The sequence below is a fragment of the Lepisosteus oculatus genome, chromosome 8 (genome assembly GCF_040954835.1).
Source record: "Lepisosteus oculatus isolate fLepOcu1 chromosome 8, fLepOcu1.hap2, whole genome shotgun sequence".
Lineage (NCBI taxonomy): Eukaryota > Metazoa > Chordata > Actinopteri > Semionotiformes > Lepisosteidae > Lepisosteus > Lepisosteus oculatus.
The window spans coordinates 52,862,936-52,878,956 of NC_090703.1; the positions used below are offsets into that span (position 1 = coordinate 52,862,936).

Genomic DNA, 16,021 nt, shown 5'->3' on the forward strand with positions numbered 1-16,021 from the left:
CATAACAACATGTTAGAAAAAACAAGTTGTTTAACGTGTAGGACATACAGTAGTCTCTATTTTGCAAAGAAAGACACAGGAGTTCCGAATGAAGCCTGAAGGTTACATAATTCTTAATTGTTATACATATCCCATATCATTCTACTTACTGTATATATGTGTGCAATAACACCGCAAATAAACATGAAGAAATAGATATGCAACAATAGATTCTGAAGTGTACATCAGCAGTGCAAACTGAGAAAATTAAAGTAATACATTGTCATTAGTAGCAGTAACAGCACCATCCATTCGACTTCAGTCCCTTTTCTTGGTAAAGGCTGGGGTGCAATAATAATGTGGAAGTGCAGAACATTCTATTGTAAGGTTTGAATTAGTTTTAGTACTTGCTAGCCTGGAAGGGGATTAAACAGAGGTCGGCAATATATTCAAAAGAAAAAAAAGAGTACTCACCTGAATGACATTTCTTACTAAAGTGTTTGATCTGACCTTGCTAAATGCATCCCGGGGGAAAGTTTACATATGAAGGAATCTGGAATCAATACTCAGAAAAGGAAAATACCAAGATGAGACGCAACTGGTACAGTAATGATTTACTGCAGTACTTCACAAGTGGGCTAACGATTTTAAGTTTGAAATTCAATTGCTATTAGCTGGATTCTCCAAAACTGTAATTTATTCTAACTGTATTTTATAGTGTTTTTATATTACAACTCAAGACAAAGTGTAGTTACAGATGTTTAATTATCTTAACTTTTTAACCAGAAATTGGCACTGAATGTTTGTCGAGACAGATTTTGGATTATGTTTACTTACTGTATATGGCCACTTCAGTATTTTCTCACTCACTCCTAGATTTCAGTCACCCCCACTAGAGTCCTACCCACACCACTCAAAAACTTTCATTTATTAGGTGTAGAAAATAATGTGCAAGTTAGCAATCAGCAGATTCCAACATGCTGTCAAAAACTGTTTCAGAGAGGTTGTGCTAATTATACTCTGTGAAACTAACCTTTTTCTCATTAAGAAATCAGCATGCCATCCTAGTCTTTTAATCACCCTTTGAATAGTGCACTTTAACTATAGCTTTTATTTATTAAAATCTGTTCCATCTTCTTAAAGGGGGGAAAATAATGGCAAAAATCATATTTTTGTGAAAAAGAATTATTTATAAGTTCTGCAGTGGAAAAAATCCATCAGCATTTCATAAAACTGAGTGAATACCATATGAATGTGGATTTAATGAGACTCCCAATTGTTTTTGAGCTGCTCAAGAATGTACAGTAGGTTAAATTAGTGAAAGTCTTTCTCTAGACCGAAGACTTCAATTAATGCTTTCAATTTAGATTAGTTATTTTTTACTTATCCTAGCAGCCAGTATGTTCTTGTATAAAAGAGAGGGAGAGGACAGCATGGTGGATGCTGTCACTACATACTGTATGTGTAGACACATAGAGTATGTCTCACAATGTAATGTATAGTAAAAACAATCCTTTAGTGCTGTTTAAGCTTTGTTGTTTAAGATGTTAGAGGTTGGCTACAGTGTCCTAGGCTTGGAAAGCAAATTTAAACTCTAAACAATGAGAAAAAATACATAAAATTATATCATATAAAAATGAAGTTGTAACCTGGCCTCTATAAAAAGAAAACCAATTTCATCAAGATCAGAAAGAGATTTTAGGTGGTCAGTGAAGGATCACTTTCCTAATTACAACACCATAGAAAGGATTTGTGTATTTAATTGTGTGGCTTGAAAAATGTGAATGTTTGTACTTACACTAACTAAAAACAACATCTCTGGTGGTGCTCATATTACTTACTGTATATTGTTGTATACAATACAAACGTAATATTATTGGGCAGACGATTCAAAATTATTGCAATGTGCAATGAATAAAAATGCTTACATACAGTATGGTTTCTAAATAATGCAGAACACAATAAAAATTACCTTAAAACATTTACAGAGATGTTTGGGTAAAATCATTGTCATCAAGTGTCATACTAAAGTATGTATTTAGTGTGAATGTAACACAAGATAGCTAATTGTAAATACAACCAACTTACAACAACTTTTCACAATCATCACACACTATTATTGAGTTAAATACATAGACAGACCCACTAAGAACCGGTTGTAAAGTTACCATGATAGTATGTTTATTGTTTTATGCTTTAAACCCTGCTTTTAAACCCAAACCTGGTAGATACTATGACATAAGTGTGCATAAAGTTTAATGAATATGATTTCTTAATGGAGAAAAAATGCTAAAACTAAGAGGTTTGGATTAATTATGTTATTCTAGGAAATTATAATGAACATTTGGGCTTAATTTTTTGTACACATTTTTCTTCTGTGAAACGTATGTCAATTTCTATTGCTGCACTGCAGATCTGAACCTTAATGCTGTTCCTGTATAATAAATTCCTTTGATCAAGGAGAATATGTTATTTAATTTTCCAGCTTTGTTTCGTCTTGTTGTCGGATTTTGATTACTATATCATAGTCTACTGTCTCACCATTTGTGAAAGCAATTAACATGATGTTTAGAGAATAGTGTCTTGGATGAAAAATAAACTGTCACTATGTGACAATAACAATTTACAATAGGAAATGCATAATTAGTAACTTTCCTCTATAATTTCCTATCCACTATTTTTGGAGATGTAAAATCAACACCTAAACGATACCTTTTTTGTAATGTGGCTTTATTTACCAAATAAGATACAGGTTATTTATTGTATTGCAACATTTGTTCTTTTGGTAAAATTAGATGATTTTGATTTTTATTGCTTAGGTTTCCTTTCACCTCTCAGAGGCATGCTGGCAATGCTGACTCAGGGCTGTGAAGTGTCCATTAATGATCATGTGCATGTGCGCGAGTTCTGCAAGGCTCTGGGGGCCCGTCCAGCAGGCAGTCCTGTACCTGTGGGATGGGTTCTGAGTTACCACAACCCTCAGCAGAAATGAGCAGCTTTCTGACAATGAATGGATGGATTGTGACTTTCATTACCGTGTTTAGTCCTTATTTTGAAAGGCTTGCAGAGGCAATTATTATTTTATACATAATGTATTTCCGTGGTTATAATTGTCAGTTTTTGATTTCACCAACTTTTTGGTCACATGTAATAGTCCATGAGGGTGAGGTTTCTCTCCATAGTTTTTAAGCTCTCAATTGCCACTACAGTCTGTTGTCTGCTGTAGCAGATGTCAACTTTCTATTAAATTCATAAAAAAACAGCAGCCTCATGCTCAGCAGCATGGGTCCTTACTTTAACATGCTGTAATCAGTTTCTGCAGAACAATACTGCTGCTATATACATATGACTAAATCTACCTGCTGTGATGTCTTTGTAAGCATCAAAATATATCTCCTTTAAGGTGAATTTAAAGACATATGGTGCCTTCAAAGAATTCAAATGTTCAGCATATGTTGTGATGGAACAGTTAGAAAGTAGGAGAGGAGAGTTTTAAAGTAGGAGAGTTTGCTCACTGTTCTAACATTCTAACAGAGATAACATTTTAATAGTGAGATTTTTTTTTGCTATAATGATTGAGCTGTAAGCACAAATATACCATTTGTACAAAATATACAAGAGTAAAACTCACAGAATGTTAACTCTGGATCCTGAAGAAGTGCGGTTTACTGTTTCTGTATAGTTTTCAATATGGAATTAACTTCTGCTTGTTCCTTTGCAATTCACACAGTGACACAGCTTCCCACTCTATAATGTGTGTATGTTTATTTTCATTACTCAGACAGAGTTGGTGATGCATCAGCACATTAATATTCGGTTCATGTTATCTCCAGAAAAAAGGGGAAGAATGACACAATCTGCATTTTGCTAGACAGTGTTCTGAGCATTTGTTGTTTCAGATTACATAACTATCTCTATCCTAATTGCCAGATGCTGAAAGAAGATGAAAGCTTCATTATGGATGCACTGCACTCACATCCAGGATAAAGAGGGAACGGGATGTGGTGGAATGGGGTAAGGACAAGCGAACTGAGGACAAAGATCAGCAATAATAAGCCATCGAAAAAGCTTTGCAATAAGAAGAGAGAGATTGGAAAGTATGTTGTATATTGGGAATGCATAGCTAACAATTTTTTGCCAATTAAAAACTCAATTGTATCAGTATTATTTACTCCTCAAGTGATTCCACTGTTCAAAATATGCATTCACGAGTGCAGCACCAACTGCCAATGTGCTGCACTAGTAAACAGGCACCTCTGTGAGAGCACGTTGCCTCCACCATTGACCAGCATCTGGAAACAAAGGCCACATTCAAGCTGGGAACTTTTAGCTAGGACTCTAGAACAGCCAAATCAATGCAGCTTTTATTAGCTGCCTATAATTTGCCAGCATTCTACCACTGCAGTATCTAACACTTTGGAATCTATGCAGGGGCACCTAGATAACCGTGTGAAGATGACCTTGACTTGTGGACTTATGGTCTGATATAAAACATAATTCCCACTCAGACACAACTGCCACCATGTGCATTTTAGAAAAGAATAAAATATTTCAGCAGTGATGGTTGTTGTGCAAGGTAGAAGTACCAAAGGTTTTGGAGGGGAGCTAGTGCTGCATCTAACAAAAACATCATTATAATGAATAATTAATAAATATTCAGCTAAATAGTTCTAGACCACATTGCAAGAGTTTCTCAGTGGATTGAAGTGTGGCCTTACCTTCATATCAATATGTATGAAAACGTTAATATTATAATTTATCTGTATGTGATTTTAATTTAAGTAATAAGACAAACTATTGTAGTACATCTTTAATAGGCAAAAGGAATGCAGGTTTCCATGTCTTATTTTGAAATTTGAGAGGGACATAAAATAATTTTTATTCATATTCTCCCATTTGGAAGCTGTTTATTAAGAACCATGCAGCATTTTGTTGAGATACAATACTCTTGTAATTCAGATTCTTATATTCTTACTGAGACATTATCTCTGGGGATAGAGAACTGATTTATTATTTGCAGTGCAGTATTGCAAGAATCTTATTTTCATTTCCTTTTGTAAAGATAAAAAACTGAGTAGAACTATCTTTTATGCTGTAATGAAAAACAAACAAATATATGCAGCATGTATCTGACATTAAATGAAAAAATGCTTATGAACAATGACAAGCCTATACAAAAAAGGATACAGATAAAAATACTCAGAACTCTCTTCTTTCTTTCTCATATAAATATCTCATTCTTTTGTGTTTCTATGTGTAACATCAGAAGGGTATGGCGCTGTGGTGGTAATGTCACATTTTATTTTTTCATTTGCTCTGCTGTTGATTGTGTGAATGTCAAATACTAATCCAAATTAGCACTTAACTTATCCTTTTGCAGGCGTAAATCAAACCAAAATATTTTAAAATAAGAAAGTATTAAATTAAATCTACATATGCCATTTTTTATAATAGGCCATTTCTTTTACATTTAAAATAGAATCTGGATACACTTACATACTGTATATTTTGTGTTAGTATTTTTGGGGATGTAATTGCCAGCAAAACTCTATTAAAATATGAAGAGTATAAGTTTCGATCTGCAGATTGAGTACTTCATTTGACAATAGTAGTGGTACTACTCCTACTAGTAATAAAAAGAATTATATGTCTATACTCAATATCTTAATATTCAGAAGATGTTTGAAAAATGCAAACAAAACAAAAATAATGCAATCAGTCAGCTTTTCTTATTTGCTTACTTGTCCAACATCATTTCTCACATGAAACATTGCCACCTTTGTCTGCTTTATATACATTTCTTTATCTATTTTTGAATTTTCATGCAGTAATAAATCTGGGAATGCGAATTTGTCTCTGGTATCAGTTCTTGGCAAAGCATCTTGGAAACAGCAGTGGAATTTTTTGTCGTACTCGTAACTTCATGGGTATTAAGAAACTGAAGGCCCCATCCAGGCCATTGACACTTACAAAGAAAGCTTTAATGATAGTTTTCCGGCTACTGTTATGCAGGCCCACTGAAGCGTTCTTTACAGCACAGTCACTGACTGACATCCTGCAAGGAAAAAGTGAACATCTGTTTGAGCCTTTTCTTTAGCTTGTTATGTTTTTAAAGACTTTTTCTCCCACTATGAGAAGCTACTATTCAAATCTGGTTGACTAAAATTTTCATTGGATGGAGCATTACAAAAACAGAATGACACAAGACCTACCTGGGTTTCCATAATCATTTTGGAGCTTTACCTGCTGTGCATAAATACATTTTATTTAAAAAAAACATATTGAATACCAATATCGTTTTATCATTCTCCAGAAAAAAACCCCAACCTTGATAGATTATTTTAAGGTTGTATGTTAAATTTTAGTAAAATACCTTCCTGTTTGCAAAATCAAAGCAGAAAATAATCTTGGTAAAGGTAATAACATGGCATAGAGGATATTTGTAACGTGTAGCACAGTAGAAAATTCGAAATAAAATATTTAGAACTGAAATGCATTCATGTGGTAGAGCTAGAAACTGAATAATGTTACTGTGCTTCTCTCACCTACGACCTTTAAGCCTGATCTTGTCAGAACTCAGAGCCTAATCAAATTTAGAGCATGTTAAGTACTAAGATGGGAGACTACCAAGGAAAACCATGTTGCAGCTGTAGCACTACTGGTGGACCAGTATTGGAAGCGATCCTCCCTGTGGAATGTACAAACCAATGGCCTAGTGCTGACTGCACAAATTGTACTGTAAGATTTCCATTAGGTGAGATATTAAACTGAAGCTCTAACAACATGGTAATTAATGATCACCAGGCTCAAATCAAATCAAAGTTTATTTTTCAAATGCACAACAATACAGCGTGCAGCAGTAGTTGCTGGCAATGAAATGTCTTTTCTGCAAGATCACAGGCTTAATTTTACCCCAAGCTGTTACCATCTGATCCCCCTAAAGCTCATCCTGAATTAATTTGATAAAGAAGTTTCCCACTTTTCCACCTGATCTGCCATGTCTTGCTGGTGCAAAATGACTGCTCATGTTATTGGGACTACGTTGGGGTTGCACTTTGTTGTTGAAGTTGTAAACTCCAGTATACATGACACTCACTTTCAATTGTTTTATTCCACAACAGAAGATGCATATTCATCGCAATACCAAAGACTGAACAGGAGAGTGGTCTGCACAATAGATGATGAATGTCAATGACCCCACAGCCCTAGCTTCACCCTTGGGAGAGTACAATTCCAAAGGATGAAGATGGATAGTGAATCAATACAGAGACCTTCTTACGGCAGCTGCCCCGGATTTCTCTTAACCCCAGTGAAAGCATTTTAGAAAGCTCTCTGGAGAAGGAAGAGGTAAACTTGAATTCAAAGAACAAATGTTTTACAGTATATTGATATTGGTTTAGGAGAAAAAATAGAGATAGAGTAAAAATAGAGTAAAAATATTATTAATGCAAGGACATAAAAAGTATACTGGTTAGATCAGGGGAGAAGGTCATTGCTTACTGTATTTCCTATGAAGGAGAAGCAGTGAAGAAGACCAGTGAGGCTGGTAAAGTATAAACATTCTGATGTCTTGACACAAGCAGCAAGTCCTTCATTCTTTTAAGCCCTGATTGCTCCTGTCAGTACTATTCCATCTTCTCTAGAGTAATGTCTTTTGTTTCCCAATGAACCTTACAGTACATCATTTATACATAACCATACTTATTAGAAGAGTAATCATCTTAATCTAACAATGTCTTAGTCTAACAATGTCTAGGTTTTTCACAAATATTTCAGTAATTACTGTATGTTAACACAGTAATGTGTTGTATTGTATGTTTCCACTGCATAGTTAAGTGTTTTTTAAATAGCATGGATGTTGAGACGCACTAATTCTCTGAATTTTGTGTACCTTACAGTATATCACTCTCAGATTAAATTAAACCTCTCATATCTTGTCAGAAAATGTTACTGGATCTTTAAATCATGTTTTATAGCTCTTTTTTTCTAAATATGTGAGATAAAAAAAATGCCTTTACAAGTGAACACACTCAAGTAACCATTTTAATAACACACATTTACATAAAAATAATTGTATTAGATAATTATATTAGAATAAACACACAAACTATGAAATACCCCAAAGATCAATGTGGTATGTAAAAAATGTAGCATGACTAATCTATCTCCTACATAGCATGTATCCATGTATTTTCACCTTTGATTTATAAGTCAGAGTGAGTGATGCTGTTTGCAATAGGATGAGGGAAAAATTTACTTTTTAATGCGTATTAAATACAACCCTTTGATGTGTCAGTGACAGCTGTAAATTAATTACTACCTGCCAGCAGTTAGTTAAAAATTAATTTGAGAAAGCATTTAGAAGTATGGCAATCTTTAAATTATGCAAGGACACATTGGAGGAGAAATTACGCCTTAACTTGTTATGGGTTTTTTGGGGGGTCAGACACAAATAAATGCATGAATCAATGAACTAAAATGCGAAAAGAAAAATAAAGCTTTTTATGGTCAAATCTAGATGCAACTAACAAATGTTTCTCAATGGATTAGAATAAAATACTGTACGTGTCCACTTGCCAGTTTACAAGAAAGCAGCAGTTTAGATTATTTCTTTGTATGTTACACAGGTACCTTAGAGATTTACAGATTTTAAATTTTGACCTCCCAGTACAAAATCTCTAATATATTTATAGTACACTTAACACTTGATGTTAATCCAGCAGCCTGGCAAAGGAGCTATATTTTTATGATCCATAAAAATAAAAGATCAGTTATAATCTCCTTATACTGTACCACATGAATTCAGATTCATGCACAGTAAGTCACAGATACATAATCATAACTACTAGGTGACATATCTGTAGGATTTCAAACCTGTTATGAGAAAATATGTGTTTTCATTCCTGTAAAGTCCACAGCTTTTCCTGCTTATTAAGCACAGAGGAAAACCTGTGCTAATGACCACCACCTGTCCTTTGGTACATTGTTCAAGTCCCAAAGGTAGTTTTTATAGACATATTTTCACAGCACTGGTTAATTTGGGTTTCTTTTCCTGACCTCCCTGTCCTATTTTGTACCTTTTCTGTGTCACAGAGAAGAAGGTATAGAATTGCTGTGGTCCCAATCTAATGAGCACTATGTGGCCCATTTGTCACCTTATGGCTAACTGGATATTGACTGCAACTTGAAGCTTAATTGGATTTCACTGTGAGCTTCCCATTGTGTCCAGTGTTGGCTGACAACACATCAGCCTCTCTGGAAGGTGTCCCTAGCTGATTCGTAAAGGTCTGCACAATCGATGGGCCACCTTTGGCTTTCTAGTCATTGAAGGCTGAGTTACACACAAACACTTCTTCATGGGGACACTTCTCCATTTCACATTCCCGATGCCTGTTAAAGAAGACTGAAGTTTGGCATTACCATGTTTGAGTTGTGCAGTTTATTTTTTTTTCCAAATACATTTATTTGTTATTTAACTGAAATAATTCTGAAGACTGATGTATCAAACATTTGGTAATATTTATTCTTTGTAATCTTATTATTGTAATCTTTGTATTATTCTTTGTATTTATTCTTGTAATTTTTCCAATTGCCAGTATCTGTGAGAAACTGAAAAATCCAAGGCTAAAGGAAAAGCTATTGAACTGAAGGATGTATTTAATTACAACATTTTAATTATTCTGTAAGTGTACAGTATGCAAACAATAATGTTACTTTGTATTGTAGCTGCGTCAGCATCTGTAGGCTGCAAAGGAGCAAGTAATAGGTTTATTCCATACTGAAAGAGAAGAAAGAAAACACAACGTTTCGGCCATGGAGCCTTCTTCAAGTGTGAAAACGTTGTGTTTTCTTTCTTCTCTTTTTGGCATGGAATAAACCTATGAATTAACCTAATAATAAGTACTATTTCATATTTGATATTTTTATTAAATTAATCTGATAATAGAGGTAAATCAATAAAAATCAGTAACTGGCCAGTTTTCTATTCAGAAATGTAACAGTTCTACTTACAGAGCAATAAAGTGGACAGAAGAATTTATTCATCTATTTGCTAAGATTAACCATGAAAGAAGAATAGATTAGGGATACAGAAAGTTATATTCAAAACTTACTGTAGGACAAGGTTGTGAGGGTTGGGAACAAGCTACTGTACTGTACCCTGGTGAGGCGGTGAGTGGTCTTATCTTATCTGTAACTTTTCTTATATTTCCAGATACTTATAATAAGATAAATAAAAGGCCTTTTAATAGTGAGTGACTGCTAAAACTATAATTCCTTGAGAATCAAATTACTGTGCCCTTCTGTGTCTACATGGTAAAAACTGAATGTTTCTAAGAGCTATTAAAATGTGTTGAGTTTCCAGTCCTTGATTAAGGTTAGGTACTGTAGCAAGATTGAGAGCTTTCCTCACAGTTAAAAAGTTGTTTTCTCCCACTATGCGAAGCTACTATTCCAGTAGTAGCTTTTGCATGTAGTTATATCAGTAGGGATGTTTTTGGTTTGTGCACTTTACAGGAAGTGCACCATCTGTAGTTCCAATCCAATATAAAATAAAATTATCTAATTAAAAATATAAAACTGGAAACTTTCTGAAATGTTCACAGTGAGATTCTTGCACCAGCCTGCAGCAGCAAATAAACAAATCTGACAAAGTTAACGGCCCCTTGAGATTGCAACTTGAAATATGTCATTATGTTCAAAATGTTAGTATACACATAATATTCAAAACATTATATTCAGTTCAAAATGACTCACAGGAGAATTACACTGTTAAGTGGATATAGTGTAAGTCTTGATATCTATATGCTCCAGTTAAGACACAGAGCTAGGCTATCTGATATTAATTATTCTTAGTCTTCATAGCCTGTAATGCACCACAGCAAAAAAGCTACTGTATGCAGTCACCTACAGAACTTTTTTCATTTTATTTAATAGAAGAAACTGGACCTTTTTATTTATTCATCATTATTGTTGGATTTATAGTGATCAATTTAATTGGCTGTTGTAAGTTCAATATACCTAATTTTATAATATGTAGTGCTTTTTGTGGGTTAAGGAAGCTTTGTGTGCCTGTTTACTGCCTGCAATTAGGGCTGGGCAGAAAATCTGATTAGAAATTACAGATAACACTCAGGTTTGTGACAGAGGTCTTGTAATATAATATGAAGCTTCTCATTGATGTGAACAGGGGGAAAGATCTTGTGTGATGAATTGGTTGCCCGAAGCATAAACTAGTTCTCTTGCTTTCTAATAAAGCCATTTGTATTCTTATGCATTTGCAATAGATTTAAATTGCTTGATTTTCAATGGAAGTACATATACCTTCTTAGGAAAAGGTTAATATTAGTTACTAGCTCCTGTTTGATGAGTGACTGGGGGTACTAACTCAACCAGACCAGACTATTGATCGCCATAGCAATGACAAATCATTTTAAGGAAAATCTAAACAACGTTTTGGCTTGCAATCAGCAAGTAACATACTGCATAGCAAATCTATGGAATAACAATTAACTGCGCAGTAGCCAGCTGACTGGAAGGAAAGATAAGCACTGCTTTATGATCTTTCACAGTGCTGCATGAGAACTGGCCACAAACCCCCTGCTGTGAGAAGTTCTAAGTTCTATAAAAGTTCTATAAAAGATAAAAGTTCTAACTTAATAAAATCAACTCCCATGCATGGCGCTTTGTAAAAATATTGACTGGGGTCAGAGATGCTTTTGTGTACTCCAACCTAACTGTCTCTCCAGCCTGTAACAGTTCATGAATGATCACTCTACTTGTTATAGTATGAATTTTAAAATAATTACTCACTGCTGCAAAATGGCACTGCACAGCAGCACTATTTATCACGGATCTAATCCTTGCATTGCACTTCCATGCTGCTCACTTACCTTAAGGTGAAGGGTTCGGGCAAATTGATTTGTATCTTTTTTCAGTGGAACAAAAGGCCAACTCTTAATTAGTCTCCTGCTGTAGTGAAAATGAAGTATTTTGCTAATTGAATTATCATCCCCTACTTCAAGTTCTTAACTGGCAATGTGTAGTAATTCACAGTCTGCATTGCAATAAATTATGCACTAATTTTCTATTACTGCTCACAAACATTTCTTTTCCAAACTCATACAGTCCAAGTATTTTCATCTAATTTATTAACCCAGTATATAATCTAAAGAAGCATAAGAATTACAGTATTGTGCTGATGTTCAAAGGCAAATATACATGTAAATATGACATATTTATATATATATATTTTAGAGACTGTTGTTTTTCAAATGTTAATCAGTGATTTATTATACATACTGCTCTAATGCAAATATAGAAGTTAGGATAGCTAGATCAAAAGATTCTACTTCACAAAAAATTGCAATTAGGAGTAAATTTATGCAATCTGATTGCTTCTGATTCCAACTGAGACTATGATAAACTAGACTTCTAAGGTCTACAACTCTACATCTTTCTCAGTTAAAAAGGTATTGAATAATGTGGTAAAACTTTACATTACAGGCAGTTCTCCAAGCCAAGAGCACTCTAAGTTAGAGGAACCAAGCCCCCTACTGTGGAGAGAAAAGTGAATAAAAGTGCTTCCCTTGATAAAGATATGGAGAAGCAGCTAATGAGCTGAGACACTGAAATGCATGAAACAAAGAACCATTTCAATGTGAGCATGCTGAAATTTTAACAAAACCTGAGGCAACTACAAGGTTAGGTACAGTATAACAGTGCCAATCAAAGTTTTAGAGTGACGACAGCTTGGGACTGAATGCTAGAGCTACAGTAAGTTAACAGATGTCAGGGCATTTCAAGAAAACACTGTTCTTGTATGTGCACACATACAGTACTATACTAAAAACTAACAATAGGAATCTTTTCAGTGCCAAGTGACCATTTTAATGGTAACAAAATCTCAGTAATGCTGCGAGCTGAGCGCCTAATGAGGCATTGGGATAACAGGGAAATAAACAGAATCAGTACAAGTCTGTAGTGAACAGAGATGTACCATAGAGAATGCAGCAGATGAGACCCAGTAACATAATGTTATGCACATAACTCATGAAATACAGCCAGCTTGAGAAAATCTAAAAAAGAGAATTAAAGTACCTATATAAAAAATGAAAACTGTAATTTTTGCAAAAATGGTCATGCACTGTAACCCACTTAAAGTATATTTGGTTTTTCACAACATAAACATTGAAGAATTATCTGGGTTGAAACCTAACAGGTACTGGACCTTGCATTATCTAGCGCTGTTATTGTTCTGAAAAATGGAAATAAATAAAAGTATGCAGTAATCGTTAAAAAACAGATAAAATTACAATTATATTATTCTATGAGCTGTGCAAATTTTCTGTTTGCATTTTTTACATTTAAGAATCACTGAAAGAATTTGTACAACAATCACATTAATTACTACTTGCATTAATATTTATTTAAAATACTCTACATACTTTATAGGAGGGGGATCCATTTCATCCAACACTGAAGTGCAGCCATACCTTGTGATTTGCTGCAGTCATTCTGTGCCAACATCACTACCAGACTGTACATGTACAGTATAACATAACAGTTCAGGTAGAGAATTGAGAAATTGCTTCAGTAAATTAAATAAGGAGGAAATTGAGGGAGGTTAGGTAGCTCAATTCCATAGAAAAATCAAAGTAGGATTCCAGAGTTAACACTCGTACAAAAAGAAGGATTTTTAATTGCTATGTAATCAGGATCTCAGTGTATCTTATTCATCATACTAGGGCTTTGGTTTAGAAATTCTTCAGCAAACGGAAGACTGGTCCATTGACATCACATCCAATAGCTGCTAAAAAAATGAAATATCTTATCATAAGCTTTCACGTGCATAAAAAAACAATCAACAGCCATGAAATCTGAAATGAGAGTTCAGCAAACAGAAAAAAAACAACATTAAGTTGAGAAAAAAGCCTTATTTCTACATATTCCTTGCACAGTCAACATTTTAACTGTCTATAGATGAATTTATTGGAATTAACTATAGAAATAATTTAAAAAAGAATAATAAAATCATAAAAGTAGCTTACATAATAAAATGGTATTCACAATTATACTCAACAGCATGACGTCTTGTACAGTAGCTAAGGTTCTCAAATGGATTAAGCTCTTGTACAAGAAAAAATAATAATCAAGTCTTGTTAAACCCAAAAGCATTATTACAGCTATAGCTCTGAAATGGTTATTACTCACAATCTCTGTAGAAAAGAATATCAATAATTGATTACTGAATGGTACTTCTGTAATTATGGTGTCAACAAAGATACATTTTTTAATAAGACGGCAGTTGTGCTTAGAGCACAACAATCACACGCTACAAGTGAGAGGTAATAACACATAAAGTCATTTCCCAAAACAAATGATCAAATGGCATTTTCTCTTTGACTTTTGGGCAGTGTGTGTTTATTTTTAATTTATTGTTGAATTGATTCAGAGTAAAGAATCAGTATTATGTAATGAGGTGGGCAACCAAAAACCTTACGGAAGGACAGTGGCTTTTGATGTAATTTATCTTTTTTTCTTTAAAGCTATAATAAGGTATAATGTCTATAATAAAAATAACATTATCTGTCGTGACCTTTGAGAGCCCTGCTAAACCAGGATATTAATTTAATTTTAATTAATTTTAGTTGATGTTTATTTTAGGATGTTCTTTCTTTAGAATGGTTCATTAATACAATGAAGTAACTCTCCACACCTAGTACTGTGTGGTTAAATATGTTCTTTAATTAACTCTGTAATGTGTGCTTAGCGATTTGATTTAGCTTTATACATAAACACAGAAAATTGGCTCAGTGAGACATTAATCATTTTTACATTATAGTAGGCATGAAACATAAAATGCAAAATACATTTAAAAGGCATAAAGTAAATATTTAGAATACAAATATTGCATTTAATAATACTAACATTAGGACTATGACTTAATGTTTCATAAAGTTTATTATATATTTCAATGTTTCATTGTTCTAACTTTTATTTAGTAATAGAAGTCTAATGAAACAAAAAGTACTATCTTAGATGGCCTGAAAGGCTTATTTTTTATCTTTTTCTGTTTGAAGTGCAACTACACTAGAGAATACATTTATAATTCTCTAACTTCTTTACTGTTATAAATCTGATGCAATTGCAGATTGTAAAATTTTAGATGATGCCAGCTATTTCAGGAAGAGTTTTTATGACTTGCAATGTAATAAAAAATGTAATCTCTTGTTTTTACTTTTGTTAATTTGCTGAATGTTCTTTTGCATTTTTACATTTCAAGATTAGCAGCTTTATCGATTACTCCAAAGCATTTGACTGTGATTGCTAAAAAAACTATTGCTAAAAGGAGTGCGACAAGGCTGTATATTGTCACCCTATTTGTTCAACTTATACGCTAAAAACATCATGCGAGTTGCCGGGTTAGATGAATCAGGTGCTGGAATCAAAATTGCTGGGAGAAATATTAACAACCTGAGATTTGCAGATGATACCACTCAGATGACCAAAAGTAAGGAGGAGTTGAAGAGTCTGTTGATGAAGGTAAAGAAGAAAGTGCAAAAGCTGGCCTGGTGCTTAACATAAACAAATGGAGATTATGTCAACAGGTCATATTAATCCTTTGCAAACAGATGGAGAAGAAGTGGAGGTAGTGAAGAATTTTATTTTCTTGGGCTCAAAGATCTCAGCAGATGGTGACTACTGTATAACAATGAAATCAAAAAATGTTTGCTTCTTAGGAGGAAAGCTACTGTATGGCAAATCTGGATAAGATACTAAAATGCAAAGATATTGCATTGTCAACAATTATCCGAATAGTGAAAGCAATGGCATTCCCTATAGTAACATATAAGGTCATTGTATTAGCCATATACAATTTCTTCCATTAGGAATTTGTCTTTTTGCATACCCCAGCTTGCTCTCCATGAAACACACAGGCACACAGATGGGGAGAATGAAGCTTGGGGTCAGAGCACAGGGTCAGACATTTATAAATCAGTCAATACTCAAGGAAATAAACACAGATTCTTCATTGGAAGGA

General features: G+C 33.9%; 1 long non-coding RNA gene across 1 annotated transcript; it reads left to right on the forward strand.

Moving 5' to 3' along the window:
- Positions 1-465: 465 nt before the first annotated feature.
- Positions 466-7,871, forward strand: LOC107077907 (uncharacterized). Its single transcript, XR_001478882.2, has 3 exons — positions 466-580; positions 3,910-3,993; positions 7,101-7,871. It is a non-coding gene; the product is annotated as an uncharacterized lncRNA (long non-coding RNA).
- Positions 7,872-16,021: the final 8,150 nt, after the last annotated feature.